The sequence below is a fragment of the Sus scrofa genome, chromosome X (assembly GCF_054392235.1).
Source record: "Sus scrofa isolate SSC_HxYL_T2T_F1_AM1 chromosome X, Sscrofa_HxYL_maternal_Yorkshire_Landrace_v2.0, whole genome shotgun sequence".
NCBI lineage: Eukaryota > Metazoa > Chordata > Mammalia > Artiodactyla > Suidae > Sus > Sus scrofa.
Genome location: NC_139401.1, coordinates 45,886,771 through 45,903,316, shown reverse-complemented (window position 1 = coordinate 45,903,316; position 16,546 = coordinate 45,886,771). Strand labels below are relative to the sequence as shown.

The 16,546-nt window shown below is 40.0% G+C and overlaps 1 protein-coding gene and 1 long non-coding RNA gene across 7 annotated transcripts in view; one reads left to right on the top strand and one right to left on the bottom strand.

Annotated features, from left to right (window-relative positions):
- The window catches only part of ZNF81 (zinc finger protein 81), a 117,054-nt gene that overhangs the window by 92,353 nt on the left and 8,155 nt on the right, over window positions 1–16,546 (bottom strand). For 3 of the 6 annotated variants that reach the window (XM_085007798.1, XM_021080394.2, XM_085007800.1), the window contains exon 2: window positions 2,906–3,051. The exons of the other annotated variants lie outside the window; for them this stretch is intronic. The gene's annotated coding sequence lies outside the window, so the exon portion shown is untranslated. The remainder of the gene's footprint in view (window positions 1–2,905; window positions 3,052–16,546) is intronic. 6 annotated transcript variants of the gene reach the window in all.
- Window positions 91–15,254, top strand: LOC146394577 (uncharacterized). The gene is made up of 4 exons (XR_014835335.1): window positions 91–223; window positions 6,458–6,584; window positions 6,854–6,949; window positions 15,118–15,254. It is a non-coding gene; the product is annotated as an uncharacterized LOC146394577 (long non-coding RNA).

Here is a 16,546-nt window from a genome sequence, read left to right as displayed (position 1 = left end):
GAACCCCTCAGTGCCTAACTCCGGAAGACCTCCGTGCATCAGGAAGTCTGCCCACAGAAGAACGAGCCCCCTCCTCCCAGTGCAGCCCCACTGTTCTGCTGCCCGAGGCAGGAGGCAACAGCTTCTTCCGCTGTACGGCACGGACACCCTTCCATGATGGCGGTCCCCATGAAACAGCCACACCTGGGTGCGGCCATATTCTGAGCCCAGCAAAGCCGCACAGGTAAGGGAACTCTCCGGGGTGCTCAGTAAAAGCGCCCTGTTGATTGAAGAATGCAGCTTCGCAAGTGCTTTTGAGCAGGCGCATCGGACTACCCCTCTCTCCCCTAGACACCCGGGTGTTAGAGGTTGGCACTTGGAAGGGAAGGGATTCTCAGCGCCTTGCGGGTTAACACCGAACTGTTTGTTTTTCGATGGGGTTGGTTCCTCTGAGCGGAGTGATGGGGCGGGGGACGGGTGGAGCGGGGGGTCTACCTCGGTGACACGGCTACTGTGGATTCAGTGATGGGTCTTTTACATCGGATGGCCATTTAATTATTAGCCTTTCCTTTTCTAATTTAAGCCTTAAAGCTGTACATTTCGATCTGAGACCCACAAGATCAGTTGTATCATATTAGCATTATTCATTTCCAAGTAGTTTAAAATTTCAGTTATGCTTTTTTTTAAATTTCACACGTGTCACTTTGAAGCGCGTTTCTATTTTGCAATAAATAGTCAATCCTTCTTTTATTTCTCAGTGATTAAATAATGTGACTTTTGTCATGAATGTTCCTTGAAACCTGCGGAGACTTGCCTTATGGCAAAGTCTTTTTTGTGCCATCACAGAAATGTGCCATCTATTGCTTTCAAAGAATATGTGTTCTCCAATTGTTAATTGTGTTGTTCAAAACTTGCATACTCCCTCTGATTTTTTGTCACCTACTTGCTCTGTAGAGGGCAATGTGATGGTGACGTGTGCATTTCTCTTTGCTTGTGTCAGTTTTTGCTGTATTGGAACCTTATTATTAGGTACAGGGTTGTTTTTTTTTTTTTCTTTTTGGCTGCCCTGCGCTGCATATGGAGCTAAGCCGCAGCTGGGCAATTGCCTGATGCTTAACCCACTGTGCCCACTGGGGATCGAACCCTCAAGCACTCCCAAGACGCTGCTGATCCCACTGTGCCACAGCGGGAACTCCTTTTTTTTTTTTTTTCCTTTAAATGGCCCAACCGGTGGCTTATGGAAGTTCCTGGGTCAGGGGTTGAATCCCAACAGCAGCTGCAGCAATGCCGGATTCTTTAACCCACTGCAGCAGAGGCTGGGGATCAAACTGCGCCTCCACAGCGACCTGAGCCGTTGCAGTTGGATTCTTAACCCATTGCCCCATGGCGGAACTCCAGAGGTGTATTGTTAAAATAGACATTGCCAGGGGTCCCCTCCTGGCTCAGGAGGTTAAGGATCTGGCAGTTGCTGCTGCTATGGCTCTAGTTACAGCTGTGGCGTTCAAACCGTGGCCAGGAAACTTCTGCCAGAGGTGTGGCCAAAAAAAAAAAAAAGACATTGCCAAATGCCTCTCAAAAATGTTATCTATATTATATACACTATATTATATAATATACACTGTACAAAATATGTGTATATATACATAAATGTGTATGAAATATCCCCATCAGCAATGTATAAATAGCCTCATTTCCCAAAATCCTCCCCAGCACTGGATAATGTTCTCTTTTCCTTTTTTTTAATTGTTCTGAGGCCTGAAAAATTACATCTAGTTCAATTTTACTTTTTCTACCTATTAGTGGTTGAGCATCTTCTCTGGTTATTTGAGCACTTAGATTCCTGCTCTGCATTTCCTTATCCTTTGTCCACTCCTCCTCTTTCCCCTTTTACATAGTGGACTTTTCTTTCCTTTCTTTTCTTTTTTTTTTTTTTTTTTGTCTTTTTGCTATTTCTTGGGCCACTCCCGCGGCATATGGAGGTTCCCAGGCTAGGGGTCTAATCGGAGCTGTAGCCACCGGCCTACGCCAGAGCCACAGCAACTCTACATCCGAGCCGTGTCTGCAACCTACATCACAGCTCATGGCGATGCCAGATCGTTAACCCACTGAGCAAGGGCAGGGATTGAACCCGCAACCTCATGTTCCTAGTCAGATTCGTTAACCACTGCACCACGATGGGAATTCCAGGACTTTTCTATACTCCATTGAACATCACTGGTGTCATGTACATATGACATTCATGTACGAATTAAAATCAAAGTCTGAACATTTCCTTTTACTGGCCGACTTCTCCCTGCTTTTGACTGCATTTGTTTTTTATTGTAAATTTTAATATCTGCTAGTCCAAGCATCCTCTCAGTATCCCTTTACATAATGTTCTTGGCTATGGATACCTCTGGTAAAGTGTTTGAAATCATTTTACCAAGTTGGAAAAGAATTGGAATGCTGCTTGCCACTTCAATAGGGTTACCATTGAACCAGTGATGTTTTTATTTTACTAGATTCCCTCCCAGGAATAGCATCTGTCTCTCCATGTGCTTCAGTTTTATATTATATTCTAGAATAATCACTATTAGTTTTCTTATGTTGAGTCCAGCACCATTCTTGTTATGTTCAATTTTAGGTATCTTGTGTTATTATTGGAGATAGGATATTTTTTCCTTTCTCTTTCAGTCCTCTGTATTTATTTTCTCCCACCACTTTATCACACTTGCCTGTGCTGGTTTTCTGAGCATACAATGATATAACCTGCAAATGAAAATGATTTTCTACATTGTAAATCAACTATACTTATAATTTTCTATCCCTTCTCAATACTGAAGTAGTTTATTTCACCTTCATATTTATTTGCATTAGCTAGAGCCTTCAAAACACTGTTATGATAGGAACAACCCCAAGGTAAATGGAAATGTCTTCAGCATTTTACCTTTTAGCTGTATGCTTCCTGGTGGTTTTGAGACTATGATCTTTTCTGATTTTTCGGTAGCTTTCTATGAAATTTTGAGAATTGCTGCGGGATATTTTTCAAATGCCCTTTTTATATCCATCGATACGATTGTCTTTTTTCTTAATCTGTTGATATAATAAGTTGATAAATAGATTAATACTAACCACTTTTGTCTTACTAGAAAACCCAAGTTGGTCATGAGCTAAATTTTTCTTTTGATAGTTGCTGGATTCAAATTGCTAACATTTTTTTAAAGACCTTTGCATCTGGAAGACAAAATAATTTCCAGATAACTGCTTGTTTGTATTAGGACTACATTTTTTAAGGTAGGGTTATAGTGCTTCACAAAATGAACTGGGAAGATTTCCAACTTTCTATTATGTAAAACAGGGATTGGCAAACTTTTTCTGCAAAGAGCCAAATAGTAAATATTTGAGGTTTTGCTGGTCCTGCAGTCTCTATTGCAACTCTGCTGCTATAGCAAAAGCAGCCACAGACAATACAGAAACAAATGGACACAGTTATTTTCCAATAAAATTTCATTTACAAAAACTGGCTATGGACTGGATTTGACCTATAGTTTGCCAATCCCTGGTCTAGAACTGTTTAACAACTGTAGAAATATTCTACTTTTTAAAGCTTAGATTGGACTCTGTATTAAGTCAATTTCATCCGTGTATCTTTTTTTATCCTTTTTTTTTTTTTTTTTTTTACTTTTGTCTTTTTAGGGCCATACCCGTGGCACATGGATGCTCCCAGGCTAGGGGTCCAATCGGAGCACAGCCACAGCAGATCCAAGCCGCGTCTGTGACCTACACCACAGCTCAAGGCAACGCCGGATCCCCAACCCACTGAGCGAGGCCAGGGATCAAACCCGCAATCTCATGGTTCCCAGTCGGATTCACCTCTGCTGTGCCACAGCGGGAACGCCCATCTTTTTTCATACTATAATAGTATAGTTGACATACTATAATAGTTTCAGGTGCGCAGCATAGTGATTTGACATTTATATACATTACGAATTTATCACCATGATAAGTCTCGTAAGCATCTGTCACCATATGGTACTTCGTGAGTTTATAGATTCATGGGACATTGCAAAAAATAGTAAAGACCATCATTAATAAGTCTACAAATAACAAATGCCACAGAGGGTATTAAGAAAAGGGAACCCTCCTGCACTGTTGGTAGGGATGTAAATTGGTACGACCGCTATGGAAAACCGTATGGAGTTTCTTCTGAAAACTAATGCTGAATAATATTCTATTGTATGTCTATACTGCATTTTGTTTATCCATTCGTCTGATGGACACTTGGGTTGCTTTCACACTTGGCTATTGTGAATAATGCTGCTATGAGCATGAGTGTGCAAATATGTCTTTGAGATCCTTCTTTCAATTCTTTTAGATAGACAGCCAGAGGTGAGATGGCTATTTTTAATTTTTTAAGGCAAGCCATGCTATTTTTCATAGTGGCTGTACCATTTTCATATTCCCACTGGCAGTGTGCAAAAGTTCCAATTTCTCTACTCTCTTCCAATCCTTTCCAATACTTGTTTTCTTTTTTAATACTAGCCATCCTAGTGAGTGTGGGGTGTTATCTTGCCCCCAAAAAGGCCTAGAAAAGACTCAGTCCCTGGTAAATTGTCATTTGTTCCTTTATTTGCATAGTTGCTGCTTCCATTTACCATTGGATTTAGGAAGTTTGTAATCATCAGTGTAGTGAATGAACACATATGAATCTAAAAACTTAGGACCAGGGAAAATACAGACAGAATGGACAATGTCAACAACAGAGTGTAATTAGACTGTAGATATTCACACAATGCTGAATGAATTTTAGTAACTTGTGGCAGATACAGAATAAAAGAAATATAAGCAGTTACGTGATTGTCCACATGGACAACATGACAATTCCTCTGTGGTAGGACCTTCCTGGTATGGGATTTTCGAGAAGATTTTGATAGATTGTCATATAAATTGATGGCGGGTACTCTGGTCATAATTATGCTGTGACAGCTGGTATAAATTTGGACATATAGTCAGCCTAATAATAGAGAAACAAAGTCATTTATAGCAATACCATCTGTGTGTAGTACCATATTTTCTTTGGCTGTCTTCTAAACCAGGCCTTGGCAAGCATTTTCTTTAGGGCTAGATAGTAATTTTAGGCTTTGGGGGTCATACTGTCTGTTATAACTACTCAACTCAGCCTTTGTAGCATCAGAGCAGTCATAGTCCACAGGTAAACAAATGAGTGTAGCTACCTACCTCTGTTCTAAAGCATTCTTCAGAGGAAACCAGAGGCCTAGGGTCAAAGCAGATCTGTTTCTATTCTGTAGATAGGTTCATTTGTGCCATATTTTAGGTTCCACATATAAGTGATATCCTATGGTATTTGTCTTTCTCTTTCTGACTTACTTCACTTAGTATGAGAATCTCTAGTTGCATACAAGTTGCTGCAAATGGCATTATTTTGTCTTTTTTATGGCTGAGTTGTATTCCATTGTATACGCGCTACTGTTTTTTAAGAAAAATATTTTCCCCATTCACCCAACATCACACATTTCTTTTATTATAGTTGATTTACAATATGGTGTCAATTTCTGCTGTACAGCAAAGTGACCCATACGTATATAAACATTCTTTTTCTCGTATTATTTTCCATCATGTTCTATCCCAAGAAACTGGATATAGTTCCCTGTGCTATACAATAGGACCTCATTGCTGATCCATTCTAAGTGTAATAGTTTGCATCTACTAACCCCAAACTCCCAGTCCATCCCACTCCCTCCCCTCTCCCCCTGGGAAACCACAAGTCTGTTCTCCATGTCTGAGTCTATCTCTGTTCTGTAGGTAGGTTCATTCATGCCATATTTTAGATTCCACATATAAGTGATACCCTATGGTCTTTGTCTTTCACTTTCTGACTTACTTCACTCAGTATAATAATCTCTAGTTGCATCCATGTTGCTGCAAATGGCATTATTTGGTTTTTTATGGCTCAATAGTATTCCATCACACTTTTCATCATCCAACTTAAAAGTCATTCTGTGAAGTCTTAACTTACATTCACAGGTAGAATTTATAGTTCATCCTTTTAGATCCAGGATGTGCTCATTTCAGTCATGTTCTGTTTTAAACAGCTTAGTGAACTCATCTATTTACTTATGTATTTTCAGGTCTTTTAAGTTTCTAGATGTCTACAAGCATGCATAATACATCTTTGTGGCCACAGAACCTAGCACAATGTCTGGTACCTAACTGTTCAATAATTCTAGGTGTTTCCTAAAAGAACTGGAAGCATTAGAGAAGTTAATTTAATCCTAATTTCTGAATAATGATTTACTTATTGAGTTTAATACACAATGAATAGGAGACATTTTATATTTTTTCCTGCACAATATTTAAGTGTAACTAGGTACTTAATAAGAATACCATATCATGGTGAAATGTCATTAAAAACAATTTTGTCTCCCCTCCATCCCCTGGTGCTGACCTTGTCACCCTGAACGGGATCGTGTTGTTACAGGCATCAGTGTCATTGGAGGACGTGACCGTGGACTTCAGCAGGGAGGAGTGGCAGCACTTGGACCCTGCTCAGAGGCGCCTGTACCGGGATGTGACCCTGGAGAACTACAGCCACCTGCGCTCCGTGGGTAAGACATCTGTCTCTCTGCCCGGTGCACCTGCCCGGGGCCTCAGCGAGGCTGTTCCCATTCTCAGCTGCTGAGTGCTCTGGGACACCTGACGTGTGGGATGGTGTCATCCTTGCCTGAGAGTCTTCTGTCCTTTTTCACTTCTGTGACTATCACTTACTCCCAGTGAAATGGGATCACTGTCCCATTTCAGAGCACATGGAAGTGTTATTGAAAGGCCCCCAAACCCAACTAGCTGGACCCAATCCTGTATCACGTCCTGTTAACAGGGTACCACGTTCCCAAACCAGAGGTCATCTGCAAGTTGGAGCAAGGAGAAGGGCCATGGACGTTGGAGGAGGAAACCCCACATCAGAGGTGCTCAGGTGAGCGAGTGTGACCTGGGCAGATGCGGGACATGGAAGTAGATCTCAATTTTCCTTGGGAGATTGATGCCTTTGAAAGGCTCTAAACGTTTGGAGTTGCTTGGAGAGAGTTGACAGAAGCTCCTTCAATACCTGAAATGCCATCTCTGAGTATGAGCCTGGCCAACATCCACTGCCTTCTTTGCTTGGCTTTTTGGCTGGAGAGCTGTCCACCCTTCTTCCCTCGTCCCCACACTCCGGATCATATCCCAGGCTACATTCTCAAGAACCTCGCTTTCTCAGTTATTTTTTTCCTTTCCTAATATTTTGTGCTTCTTCTGTCCTGCCTTCCCCCCATCTTTTTCATCCTTATGTATTCAGATTTTAAGGATCCGCTTCCTTTCAAAATTACCAAGTCATACTCTTACTCCTGTGAATCCCCTTTCATCTCCTCTTTGGCTTCTCAACTGTCATCTGTAACCAGCCTCATTAAAAAAAATATTTAACGGCCGCACCCACAGCATGTGGAGGTTCCCAGGCTAGGGGTCAAATCAGAGCTATAGCCACCAGCCTTCGCCACAGCAACGCCTGATCTGATCCAATCCATGTCTGCAACCTACACCGCAGCTCATAGCAATGCTGAATCCTTAACCCACTGAGAAAGGCCAGGGATCAAACCTGCGTCCTTACGGATGCCAGTCAGATTTGTTTCCACTGAGCCACAACGGGAACTCCAAAAACTTTAAAATTTTTTACCAAAGTATAGTTGACTTACAGTGTTGAGGCAATTTATTCTGTATAGCATAGTGACCCAGTCATATATGTGTGTGTGTGTGTGTGTATGTATACACACACACACACATATATATATACATATATATACACATATACATTCTTTTTCTAATAGTATCTTCTATATCACGTTCTAGCCCAAGAAACTGATAAGTGATATCCTATGGTATTTCTGACTTATTTCACTTAATATGGGAATCTCTAGTTGCATCCATGTTGCTGCAAATGGTATTATTTCATTCTTTTTTGTATGGCTGAGTCATATTCCATATGTCAACACTGCCATGAGATCCTATACTTTTTTTGTTTTTTTTTTTAACGCCACACACATGGCATACAGAGGTTCCCAGGCTAGGGGTCTAATCAGAACTGCAGCTGCCAGCCTACACCACAGCAACACATGATCCAAGCACGTCTGCAATCTACACCACAGCTCACAGCCATGCCGGATCTTTAACCCACTGAGCAAGTCCAGGGATCGAACCTGCATCCTTATGGATACTAGTTAGATTCGTTTCCACTGAGCCACAACAGGAACTCCAAGATCCTATACTCTTGTTCATCACCCTATGCCTCAGTCCCTGCTAACTTTGTGGTGTTCATGTTTCAGTTCCATTTTTCTTATAATTAGCTACTTGGAACATTAATTGTATTTGTTATCCATGTGGGATTGCCTTCTGTGAATAGCTTGTTCCTACTGTTATATCCATTTGTAACCATAGATTTTTCTCTTTTCCTCGTTGATGAGGATCCTGTTTGCTTTCTTTCTACAAACTTTTTTTTCTGTTCCTTCTAGTTGAGGGGTCCCTGTCTGCTGCCCTCTGTCCTCCCTTTACATAATACCTTCTTTAAGGGGGTCTTCCATCCTTTCTGAACAGGTTTTATTTTCATATTCTACTCACTCACATAATGATTAACTTCAGCCACTGCATTACCACTGTACTCTCGTACCGTATTTACCTATGTAAAGCTATTTAATTCCTTCATTTTCAGTATATTTTTAACTGGAATCATCATTGCCCAAATCAGAAAATGTTCTCTTCTTCGAAATTTTTCACTCTGCAATTCCTACCCATTTTGTCTTTTTGAAGGTATTATTTAAATGCCGCCTTTTTCAAGTCACATCTCATGTCACCTAAAACCAAGCCCATATTTTATGTTTGGATTATTCTGTTCTTAATGGGATTAGCCGATTACATTTTTAAGGCCACACCCCATATGGAAGTTCCTAGGCCAGGAAGCAAACCTGTTCCTCTGTAGGGACCCTAGCCGCTGCAGATTTTTAATCCACTGTGCCACAGTGGGAACTCCTGATTCCATTTTTCAACAAGTTCATCTTAGGTGCTACTGACAGATTTCATTACCTAAACCATGACATTTATCTTGTACTAGGATTATCAAATAAAATTGCAATCACTCCCTATTATGGAGGGCCATAGTTCAACTCTCCTCTTCGTGTGGCAACAGTCCCCATATTTCCAACTCAACCTTGTATCTGTATATCTTCCATATATGTTCGATTCCAGTTTTCTTAATGTTTCCTACATATGAAATTTCTGTGTCTAGGCTATTGATTTTTTTTCTTTTTTTTTAGGGCCTCACCTGAGGCATATGGATGTTCCCAGGCTAGGGGGTCCAATCGGAGCTACAGCTGCCAGCCTATACCACAGCCACAGCAATGCCAGATCCTTAACCCACTGAGCGAGGTCAGGGATCAAACCCGCATCTCGACACAACTTAGAATAGATTTACAAGGAGATCCTGCTGAATAGCATTGAGAACTATGTCTAGATACTCATGTTGCAACAGAAGAAAGGGTGGGGGAAAAACTGTAATTGCAATGTATACATGTAAGGATAACCTGACCCCCTTGCTGTACAGTGGGAAAAAAAAAAACCCGCATCTCCATGGATACTAGTCGGATTCTTTTCTGCTGCACCACAATGGGAACTCCAAGGTTACTGATTATTTAGGGCTCTATTTAGATTCAGGTTTCACCTGTTCCATAAAATGGGGTCCTTAATTATTCCAATATCTAATATTCTTTTCTTTTCTTCCCCTGTCATCCCATAGAGACTCAGAACAAGTAAAAACTTTACCACTTTCATTTTTTGGGCCACACCCATAGCACGTGGAAGTTCCTGGGCCAAGCATCAAATCTGAGCTGCAGCTGCAATCTTTGCCTCAACTGTGGCAACAGCGGATCCTTAACCCACTGCACCACAGGAAGAACTCCTATTTAAATTTTAATTAAAGAAATTTGGAGATAATACATTCACAAGGTTTGAAATTCAAAACGTATAAAAGAGTGCACAGTGAAAAGTATCACTCCCACCTCTGTCCCCAGGGACTACCTGCCAATGTTAATCATTTATTAGGTTTCCTTCCAGCAACACATTTTACAAATAATGTATTTTTACATTGTGTGGTATATGATTATTTCCATCCTAGATCTTTAAAGAAATATTTAAGACCAATAGCAATATTTTATTCTGAAATCTTCCAGCGGAAAAAAATGGAGAAACCAGTTCAAGTACTGAAACTAGTGGTTTTGTGGAAATAGGCAAACTGGAGTGTTTTGTTTTAGTGGGTTTTTTTTAAGTGTGTCAAAAAGAATTCAAAGAAACAGATTGTTAGTGGGAAGGGAAAACATGGCTTGAAAACAAAAAAGAATTCAGCCTTTGTTCATTAACTATTCCAGTAAAGGAGACAACTTACTAAAAAAGCATCAAAGTGGGTAGCATAGAGAATGTCAGCTTTCAAAGTTCAGAGAAGATGATGTTTCCCTAGAGTTGTGGTGAGATTGTGAGTTGATTTCAGAGCAGAGTACTCTTAACTGATCTATAAATCACATATACATTTTGAACTGCACAAAGAAAGCAGAAAAAGCAAAATTAATGGAAGACTTGTGTGTAAACAATTATTGGATTGAGGAATAAACTGGAGTTTTTGAGGAAATGTTCATGACTAGTAGAATGCAAACTCACATTGAGAGCTATATTTTTCAGACTGATAACTCTATTTATGTGCTGCTTAGTAAGTCTATGGGCTCAGAATGTTAAAGATAATTATTTTCAGCACAGGCATTAACTTTTTCATTGAATACTGGTGGTTGTAACTAAACATTAATGGCTCCAGTAAATTTTATACATATATACTAAATGAAATTTTAAAAATTGGAAAAAACTCCCAGTCCATGCCTCTGAATCAGTATGCTTAAGATCTACAAAATAAAGAAATGAGGCTTGTGGATATAAAAAGTATAGCATAAGAATAGTGAAGTTTGGGGGGGGTAAGGCAAAGTTCTAGATTTCACTCACTATTTTAGCCTAACTAAAAGAAGAAAACAAACCATATTTCATGATCAGATCATGCTATTTTAAAATTTGGTAGAATGAGATAATGGCATGATTCATTCTATTTAATATTAAAAACCTACTGTATCTCATCTTGTGTACAAATCATTGAAACAATAGTGATTTCCCCTTCCAAGTTAAGTTGATGTATTACTTAGGGTAAAGCTTAGGTGCTGTAAGGACTCAGTACCAAATAGTCTATGTAAATGGAGATATGCTGCCTTGGTTTAAATCTAATCTACCCAGCATATTACCCAAGTCATCTTGGGAAAATTATTTACCCATTCTGAGCTTTAGCTTCCTCTTTTAAAAACATATAATAGTATCTGGAGTTCTTTTGTGGTGCAGTGAGTTAAGGATCCAGTGTTGTCACTGCTGTGGCTTGGGTCACTGCTGTGGTACAGGTTCCACCCCTGGCCCAGGAACTTCCACATGCTGAGGGCATGGCCAAAGGGGGAAAAAAAATCCTGTATAATAGTATCTAACTCAGATGGTTGCTGTGAGGATTAAATGAGTTTATATGTATGTATATACTTCTGTATCACTTAGAACAATGCCTGGAATGTTCTAAGTTCTATAAGGACATAGCATTATAATAAGAACCATGGGAGTGTTTTCTATCATCATCGTCATCATCATCTGATTTCCCTTGTCCAACCTGGATCAGTTGCATGTAGCTCCTTTATAGTTGGTTAACTATTCTAAGTTTGAATTTCACTATATCTTTCTCCTTTTAGGAGAGAAGTGTGGGATTGAAATCTTACAATAGGCAATTTATGTAAAAGCTTCATTTCACAATGAGATAGTGGGTGAACTGAAGAGGGATTATTCATTGTTTCCATTTTTAATAAGCACGGGGGCAAGATGACCAAGTAGAGAAACATAAGGAAAACCAAAATAGACCTTTGAGTCATGTTGCTTTCATCAATAAGACCACATTGAAATAAGGATAGAGATTAGGAATATAAGTATATTGGAAAAATAACTCATATGAATCCATGGTTAGTTCACAAGAACAACTCCTTCAATGTGATTCATTTGGAAAGGGTTTGAAGCATAGCTTAAACTCACAAGTCCTAATAAAAGTAATGTAAGAAAAACCTTTAGAAGATTATTGAATAGTCAGATTTACTTTTAGCTTTTCCTATATTAACTATGTTAATTCTCATATAGGTGAGAAATCCTGTGAACCTAATCAGTGTGGGAAAGTCCTCAGCCATAAATGAGAGCATATTGGCATTCCCATTGTGGCTCAGAGGTAATGAACCCAGCTAATATCCATGAGGATGCAGGTTTGATCCCTGGCCTCGCTCAGTGGGTTAAGGATCCCATAAGCTGTGATGTAGGTCGCAAATGAGGCTGCAGTCCCGAGTTGCCGTGGCTGTGATGTAGGCCGGCAGCTGTAGCTCTGATTCGACCCCTAGCCTGGGAACTTCCTTATGCCACAGGTGCAGCCCTAAAAAGCAATAAAATAAAATAAAATAGCAAGAACATATCCTTCATCCAAAAATTTTTACTGGAAGGATAGCCTATGTATGCAGTGAATGTGGGAATGTCTTTACTCAGAAGTCACACCTCTTTGCACATCAGATTTAGTCATTCTGTGGGGGAAAAAAAACTATGAATACAGTAGAAGTGAGAAAGCTTTCACCCATCAGCAAATACTGAGGTTGCCTCAGAGAATTCATACAGAATAGAAGCCCTACATATGCACTTGAATGTAGGCAGGCTTTTAGCCAGAAGATATACTTGACTGCACATCAAAGAATTAATAAACCAGATGAACGTAGTGACTGTGGGAAATCTTTTCCTTCCAAATCACAACTCCAGGAACATAGAAAAACGCACACAGGAAAAGAACCCTATATATGCACAACATGTGGGAAGGTCTTCACCAAAAGATCAAATCTCCTTGCACACCAGAGGACTCATACTCGAGAGAGAGCTTATGTTTGTATTAAAGGTGGAAGGCCTTCACTTACAAGTCAGTATTGAGTACACATCAGAGAATTCATACTGATGAAAACCTTTATGAATGCAGTGAGTGTGGGGAAATCTTTACTCGGGAGGTATCACCTCATTTTACACTTGAATTTTCATACTAGATAGAAACCCTATGTACTTTCAACCATAAGTCAAACTTCATTACACATCCAAAAGTTCATATTAAGAGAAAAATATGAATGCAGTGATGGTGGGAATTTTTTCAAGTCACAGATTCATGAACATCAACAGAATTTCATAGGAGAGAGTTCCTATATATATAGTAAATGTGGGAATGCTTTCACCAAAAAAACCAAATCTCCATTCACACCCGAAAACTCATACTGGAGAGAAATCCCATATATGCCCTGAATGTGGGAAGGCTTTCACACACAAGTCAGTTTTGATTACACATCAGAGAATTCATACTGGAGAGAAACCGCATGAATGTGGTGACTAGGGAATCTTTCACAAGTAAATACCAGCTCCAACGGCATCACTGAATTCACACAGGAGAGAAACCATATGCATGTACTGAGTGTAACTAGGCCTTCACCAACAAGTCAAGTTTAAATAAACACCAGAATACTCATCCTTGAGCTAAACCTTATAAATGCAGGGATTGTGGGAAAGGCTGCCTCCAGAAATCAGCTCTTTGTATGCATCAAAGTGTAGTTGCCAAGGGGGAGGAGGGAGGAAGTGGGGTGCACAGGGAATTTGGGGTTGGTAGATGAAAACTATTACATTTAGAATGGATAAGCAATGAGGTCCTACTGTATAGCACAGAGAACTAGATACAATCTCTTGGGATAGAACATGATGGAAGATAATTAAGAAATGGAATATATATGTATGTATGACTGGGTCACTTTGCTGTATAGCAGAAATGTACACAACTCTGTAAATCAACTATATATATATATATATATATATATATATATATATTTTTTTTTTTTTTTTTGCTTTTTAGGACTGCACCCGCAGCATGTGGAAGTTCCCAGGCTAGGGGTTGAATCAGAGCCACCGGCTTACACCACTGCCACAGCAGTGCAGGATCTGAGCAGCATCTGCAACCTACACCACAGCTCACAGCAATGCTGGATCCTTAACCCACTGAGTGAGGCCAGGGATTAAGCCCACATCCTCATGGATACTAGTTGGGTTTGTTACCACTGAGCCACAACGGGAACTCCCCAGCTATTCTCTAATAAAAATAAAAATAAAATTTAAAGGAAAAGATATTTTAAAAAAAGAATTCCGGGGAGTTCCCATCGTGTCACAGCGGAAACAAATTCAACAAGGAACCATGAGGTTGCAGGTTCAATCCCTGGCCTCGCTCAGTGGGTTAAGGATCTGGTGTTGCTGTGGCTGTGGTGTAGGCTGGCAGCTGTAGCTGTGATTCGACCCCTAGCCTGGGAACCCCCATACGTGGTGGCTGTGGCCCTAAAAAGCGAAAAAAAATCCTAAATAAGAAAAAAATCTACATATTTCTTCAATATGAAAAAGCCTTCTCAGAGAAATTGGATCTAAATGTAACTTATAGAATTCCTGCAGCAGAGAAACCATATGAATATATTCATAAGAGAAGGTGAGGGGTGATCTTCAATGCATCAGAGCAGCATTTGCCCTATTTGTGCATCCTCTTTAAGTGGAGTAGAGTGGCAACTGAGTGGCTGTTGGCACCTTACTCAGATCCCTTTTACTGGCCAGGGTACCCATCCCCTTCTACTGCAAGTGCTGCAGCAAACAGATTGGAGAAAGTCACAGGTGCAGAGAATTGCCCTTGGCCAACCATAGAGCCAACATGCCTGGAGATGCGTAGGTTATACAGCCCTCCTGGAGGGTAGCCTGCTGTTGGCTCAGACAGGGATACAAAGACCAGGTTCCTGCCTGAAAGGATGACAAAGTAGCAATTTCCAGTGCAACTAGCTCCAGAAGTTTCCCTCCTTTCCCCCATACATTGACCATGTGTCAGGACAATGCTAGACTTTACATGAAACCACATCCTTGCTTTGACTCCTTTCCCTTCCTTATCTTGCTTCTCTTATTCCCTTACAGGTTTCACCTAAGGAAGACACTGAATAAAGTATGGGTACCTAGATGTCTGCCTTAGTGTCTGCAGATGTAAGGAAACATGACATAAGACACTCAGTATCATAGAATTCATGGAGCCCAACTGAGAATAAACTGTTCAAGTTGGATGCTTTAGGAAAAGACTGCCCATAATAAAAGTATTATAATATAAATTGATACCAAACACTTTATAAAAAGGAATGTGGGAAATTATGTAAATGCTATTCCTGTTTTATTCCTATTTTCTGTAAAATTTTAAATATTTTATAATGTCAACAAAGTTCTGGGAAAACTAATACTATATCTATGATGATATAGACATACCATCCCTTCAAGAGACTATATTTCAGAATACGCTGCATAATAGGAAGTGTTTTAAATATTTTGTTGTTGTTGTTTTTGTCTTTTTGTCTTTCTAGGGCCAAACCTGCGGCGCATGGAGGTTCCCAGGCTAGGGTCTAATCAGCGCTGCAGCTGCCCGTCTACACCACAGCCACAGCAACATCAGATCCTAGCTGCCTCTGCAACCTACACCATAGCTCACAGCAATGCCGGATCCTTAACCCACTGAGCAAGGCCAGGGATTGAACCTGCAACCTCATGGTTCCTAGTCAGATTCGTTTCTGCTGCACCATGACGGGACCTCTTAAATATTTTTGTAATCTGACATAACTTCTTATCAAATGTTCCCTATTGTGTATTTCTAGAAAGATTCCACAATAAAAACCATTTCAATTTCTTCATGTATACAGACATACATGTACAATTGTATGTAATGCACAAATATAATCTTATCATACTAGCTTTTATTTCAGTTATTTCACAGCTTTTTCTCTTCTTACTCTGGACATTCACATATGTATAGTTTTAAGTGAATGCATAAACAAAATGATATCATACTTACTATATATTATTATGCAGTACTTTTTCTATTCTTCTAAAGATCTGCTTTAACTTCCTCTTCCTTCCTGTACTCTACTTACACCTACATCTGCAATCCTACCCACAAATAACCACCAGTGCTAACCATCAAGTATGAATCCTTTCACTCTTTTTTTTTTTTAATGGCTGAACCTACAGCATATGGAAGTTCCCAGGCCAGGGATCCAATCCAAGCTGCAGTTGCAGCAACACCAGATCCTTAACTCACTATGCCAGGCCGGAGATTGAACTGGCACCACCACGAAGACAAGCTAGATCATTAACCCACTGTGCAACAGCAGGAACTCCCCATTTCACTTTTATTTCCATGTGTGTGTATATGTGTATCTACCTATCACACACATATATCCTTTATTTTTTTAAAAGTGCGATGAGATCATATGCATAATTCTCTGTATCTTGGATTTTTTTTCACTCAGTACTTTTCCAATGGCACACAACATTCAAAGTGGTAGAATTTTCCCATTCTCCA